General features: G+C 53.6%; 1 long non-coding RNA gene across 2 annotated transcripts in view; it reads right to left on the bottom strand.

Annotated features, from left to right (window-relative positions):
• Positions 1 to 1,871: 1,871 nt before the first annotated feature.
• The window catches only part of LOC107160246, a 5,300-nt gene continuing 1,794 nt past the window's right edge, over positions 1,872 to 5,377 (bottom strand). The window contains exons 2-3 of one of the 2 annotated variants that reach the window (XR_001505837.2): positions 5,026 to 5,161; positions 1,872 to 4,928 (exon numbers count right to left, since the gene is read on the bottom strand). This is a non-coding gene — a long non-coding RNA (uncharacterized LOC107160246). The remainder of the gene's footprint in view (positions 4,929 to 5,025; positions 5,162 to 5,377) is intronic. The other variant, XR_007347640.1, reaches the window with a different exon arrangement.

The raw sequence follows: 5,377 nt of genomic DNA, 5'->3' as shown, positions 1-5,377 counted from the left end.
TAAGAGACAGCTCCCCTCCCTCTCCACCTCTCCTCCTCCCTCCTCCCAGGTGGGCTGCAGAGGCTCCTCCCTCCCCCTCTCCCCCTCCCTCCTCCCACCTGGGTTGACACAGGGATTTGTGGAACTTCCAGTCTTAGATTCTCACAGTGAACAAACCTTCCTGCTGGTTGCAGCCAATGACCTGCCCTCCCTGAACTTGGCCCTCAGAGGGTGTGTCCAGGGCTGCCTGCTGGAGCTGCATGCTGGGCTGCCCTCAGGGGCCCTCTGCAGCTCCCTGGGCCTCCCGTGACTGTGGGTCTTGGTGCAGATGCCCAAGGACGCCCTCTGTTTCAAGGATTCCACAATTTTCACAGAAGAAAGAGGCATATCCCAGGAGCAGCATGAGTGGCGAGGACTCAGCCTTGGCCTCCAGGGCTGTCACAGAGAGCAGATGTCCCAGCCCGTGCCCACAGCTGGAACAGCGTAGCTCACGGGACACATCAGTATCATCCAGGTGCTGCAGCCACCACTGTGGTTCAGGGCAGGACTGTCCTGGGAGCTGGGGTGGAACTGGGATCGACCAAACAAAGCCCTGGCCCCGGGGCTGAGGAGAGGAGGCTGCCCTGAAAACTGGGTTGAGGCCACTGGTGACCAGAGGTTGGGGGTGGGAGACAGCCACTGGACCCAGCTCCTGCAGCTGGCCTCCAGGCTCTGTGGGAAGTGCACATACATCAGGTTCACACTTGGCAGCCAGGTGCGCCCTGGCCCTCCCCAGCAGTGCGCATGATGTGGCTTCAGCCACTGACATGTTCTTGATGCATCCAAAGCTGATTCCTCTTTATTTCTGAATAGTTTTCCACTGTAAGAACACGTGATACGTACAGCACATGGACACACCCAGTGCACCAGTTCATACAGACACATTCCCCAGGCACTGCCGGAGCATCATTTGCAGGTTTTAACTCTTTGAACAAGACTTTGCAGGGCCCATGCCTTCTCTAGATGCCCAGGGGTGTAATTGTGGATGTTTAACCAAACTCTTTCCCAGAGAGGTGAATCATCTCCATTCTTACCAACAATGCTGGTCAGCTCCAGTGACAACATCCTTGTCCACACTTGGTGCTGTCAGACATTTGAATTTGGCCAGGCTGAAGGAGGTGCAGGGGATCTCCTTAGAGGCCAGTTTGCTCCCCCTGACCTTACGGGGATGAGCACTCCAGGGCCTCCTACCTGGGGGAGTCTGTTGTGAATGTCGGTTCTGACAATGAGTTTTAATCAAGCACCATGTATTGCTATTTTGCTTTTTGTGTTTTATCTAAGAAATTTTTGCCTATTCCAGGGTCACAAAGTCTTTTTTACATATTTTGGGGAGAATGTTGTTGCTTTAGTATCTCCACAGAGATCTATGATATCTTTTCAATCACTGTTTTAGTGTAGTATGGAATAAAATTGAAATTCATTTTCTTCCCATGCCGATACCAGTTTTAGGCCTAATTATAGATTCTCCATTCTATTCCATCATCTATTTCTCCTTGCACCAATTTCACATTGTCTTGTTGATTTATTCATAGTAAATCTTAAAATAAGGTAGTGTAAATCCTCCAGCTCTGATATTTCTTTTGGAAATTATCTTCTCTATTTTAGATCCTATGCATTTCTAAATAAATCTTAGAATCAGCTTGTCATTTCTCCAAAAAGGCTTCTGGGATTTGAGGGGATTCTGTTGACTCTACAGACCACTTGGGTAGAACTGAAATCGTACAGTTGAGTCTTTGGATCCATGAACATTGTATACCCTCCACCTATCTCGCCTTCCTTGAGTTTCTCTCACTGTGCATTACGGTCGTCAGCATGAATGTCTCCACACATTCTTGAGTATTTCTTGTTCAAGATGCTATTGTAAATGGATTTATTGTTGGATATGTTAGTGTAAACTGTGTCTGATGTGGTCATTACAGCTAAATGATGGTCCTGTCTGAGTCTCGTTTTGACCAGGGAACCACATAAAACTCTTCCAGTGGCTTCAGTGGAAGGGGAGGCCACCAGTTCCTGGTGCCAGCCAGAGCACACTGCATCATCTCCAGCTGCATACCCGTGTGGCTTGCACTGACTGGATGGGAGCCAGCACACCCCACACCCTCAACACCAGGCTGAGCTGCCCACCAGCCCCCTGTTCCACCTCCCCACTCTGCTGACCCACTTTCAGTAGCACACACTGTCCTCCACCTTGGTCCACTCAGTGACCACCACTTTGGCTGGCCAAGTCCAACTCCACCGACCACCACCAGCTCAGGTCTCAAGCTTAGGCAGAGTGTTGTCCTTTAGTGACGGAATCTGTGTTCACATCCTCTTCTCTTCCCCTGAACCAGTTACACCCAAGTTTTTCTTGACCTTGCACACTACCTGGGGATTCTGCATAGTCAGTAAGTCTGGGATTAACTAAAATTCTACATGGCCAGAGTCCTGTTTGCAAAGCCACCGCAGCCCTGCGGCAGCCAGCTGGGATGAACGAGGGCTCCTCAGAAGTCGTCATTAGTCGAAGCTGCCAGTGACCCCAGCTATGACTTTGCCTTCTGCCCAGGAGCCCTGGTGCTTCTGAAGACTTCACAGCAAGTGTGGCCTCACAGGGGTGGTTCTGAGATCGGCCAGGGGCAGGCATGGACACAGCAACTCTCTCCAGGTGAGGGTTCCTTGGATGCATGATGGGAGGTGACCAGGAAGATCTGCGAAGGGGACCTGGAGGCCTCGGAGCAGGCGGAGCCCCTCCTAGGGGGGAACGCACTCACCTCACCACTGAGAACTGATCTCAGAATTAAACTCCTAAGTGCCTGCCCGGGGTGTCCTGCCCCATGCTGAAGTGTTCCAGAAGCCGGTGCAGGCTGGCTCCTGGCGGGTGCACAGGGGGTGTGCGCTGGGCCGACCTCAGTAGTTAACCCACCTCCTCCAGGGGGCTCCCGAGGAGCAGCCGCATCCCCACAGACTGCGGCTGGGCCCAGCAGGCCCCCCTGGGCGCCCCGTCAGCTCCTCCTGCTGGTTCTCCATCAGCTGAACTCTCCATGGCCACGCAGCACACTGGACCGTCTTGGTATTTTATTCTAATTGAGGAACAATGGAGGAGGGAGAGCAACTCATTTGTATTCATCCATGATTTAATGTGCCGCGAGAAGGGAGGGGGAGAAGACACCATCCTCTCGCAAACCTGGCTAAGACGTATCGCCTCTCCTGGCGAAAAGACTCCTGATTAGGAGCCTGCTTTCTATTTTAAGAGCAGGATTGGGCCTGGGACTTGGTTGCCATGTTTTCTACACAACAACCTCGAAAAGATACAACTTTAGGAAGGAAATACACCCAAAAAAATTAACAGAAGTCGTCTCTGGGCAGCCGCATTACAGATGGCTCACCCTGCCCTTTGTCTTTGTGCCTGGGTATTCTGAAAACCCCCTCTCATGAGCAGGTTTGGGTTCTATAATAAAGACATGCTTTCAAACAAAGACCAAGTCCAAGTCCAAGTCTTCGAGTTCAGATATCCTCTGTGCAGAGAAGGCTACCTGTCCAGGCACATTCCCCGGGGCGCTCTGGAGGGCAGGCGGGAGCCTCTGGACCTTGTGCCCCTAGACGAGGTTGCCCCTGTGGGGCTGAGCTGGGCGCCCAAGGCTTGGGCCTGCGAGAGCCTCTGATTGGCCTCCCCGGGGCTGAGACGCCTCTCCTGGGTCCTGGGCAGAGAGGAAGATGAAGGTCTCTGTGGCACCAGATGCCACCCTGTGGTTGTGATCCCAGCCACCCTTGCAGCCCAGGACCGCAGGACCCGGACAAGAGTTGGAGTTTCCATCCCCAAATGTGGAGTCGAGGAGGAGGGAGAGACTGATGGCCGACCCTGCACCGTGACTCGGGCCCAGGCAGTGCCCGGCTGTGTCCTCATGGGGCAACAGGAGGGCCAAGGACCAGGCACATGCAGAAAGGTCCTGGGGCCACCTGCTGAGAGGTCTGAACCCCTCCCACAAGGGGAGCAATTGCCTCTTGTGGTGGGGGCAGGCTGTACCAGGGATATTTTTCTCCACCCAGCTTTTGTTTATTTGTTTGTTTATTGATTGATTGGTTGGTACCTGAGATTGAATCCAGGGGCACTCGACCACTGAGCAACATCCCCAGCCTTTTTTCTTTTCTTTTTTTTTTTTAATTTAGAAAGAGTCTCGCTGAGTTGCTCAGGGACTCGCTAAGTTGCTGAGGCTGGCTTTGAACTCGTGATCCTCCTGGCTCAGCCTCCCAAACCAGTGGGATTACAGGCGTGTGCCACTGTGCCTGCCCCTGCCCCCAGCCTTTTTTAGGGTGTAATTGACAAATAGAACTCGTTTTTCTCGAGGGCAGCGCTGGGATGGCTTAGCGCACACGCTGTGAAATGGTTTAGCCGCGAGCTGATCAGCCATCCACCCGGCACCACACGGCCCCATCTGTGCATGTGGGAGGTCTCCAGATGGCACACGCGGCCTGACTGCAGTCAGTAAGACCCCGACCACCCCACGTGGACTTGGCCCCTTGGGCCAACGTGCCGTGGCCCTGCCCAGCCTTGGCAGCCACCGTGTGCTCTGCCTCCTAGAGCCCACCCTCTGCTGCCCCCAGGAGGTAGAGTGGTGCGTCTTACTGAGCTTGGCTCAGGCCCCTGAGCACCAGGGCCTCCAGGTCCACCCGGGTCACTGTGCACTGCAGGGCTCCTGCCTGTTGGGAGGCTGGACTGAGCTCCTCCATGCACAGACAGGATCTGCTCACCCATCCACAAGCCACTGGCTTCCTGGGATCTTCTCCGTGCCCAGAACATGGCGAAGCCTTGCTCAATTTCAATCTGCAGAAGTGCCGCTTCTCAGCTCCACCCTCCTGGGTCCAGGCTCCCAGGAGATCCCCGCGATGCCAGGGGCTTTGGAGCAGGCAATTCTCAGAGAACAAGGTCCTGAGATCTGGGGAAGCAGAGGTGGAATCAGGATTTGACCCACAAGAGGTGACCGTCCTGAGAGCCGGCCAGCCCACCAAAGGGACAGCCTCAGTTGCACCCACACTGAATTTGGGGATAATGGGCAGCTCGAGGGTCTAGCAGCAGGAAGTACCTCCACGACCATGGGCATCGGGGACTTTTCCAGTGACCCCCTTAGCTCTGGAGGAGAGCCCCTCTCCCGGGGCGTGAGCATGGTCCCTAGGCAAACAGTGGTTAATCAGACGATTCGTCTGGTTATTTAAAATGCATTCTGCTTTAAAAAAGACAAGTAATCACAATATAGAAATCACAGCATTTGTAATATGTCAACTCACTTTCCAGCGTAGTTTTTAGAATAATGGGTTCACATGATTTATTAATGGGCCTCTTTTAATTTCATCCACAAACAGCTGCATCTTCACCCCACCCCACCCC

Source organism: Marmota marmota, unplaced genomic scaffold (assembly GCF_001458135.2).
Source record: "Marmota marmota marmota unplaced genomic scaffold, marMar, whole genome shotgun sequence".
Classification (NCBI taxonomy): Eukaryota; Metazoa; Chordata; class Mammalia; order Rodentia; family Sciuridae; genus Marmota; species Marmota marmota.
The sequence above is the reverse complement of the archived record's forward strand: the minus strand, read 5'-3'. Positions and strand labels throughout refer to the sequence as shown.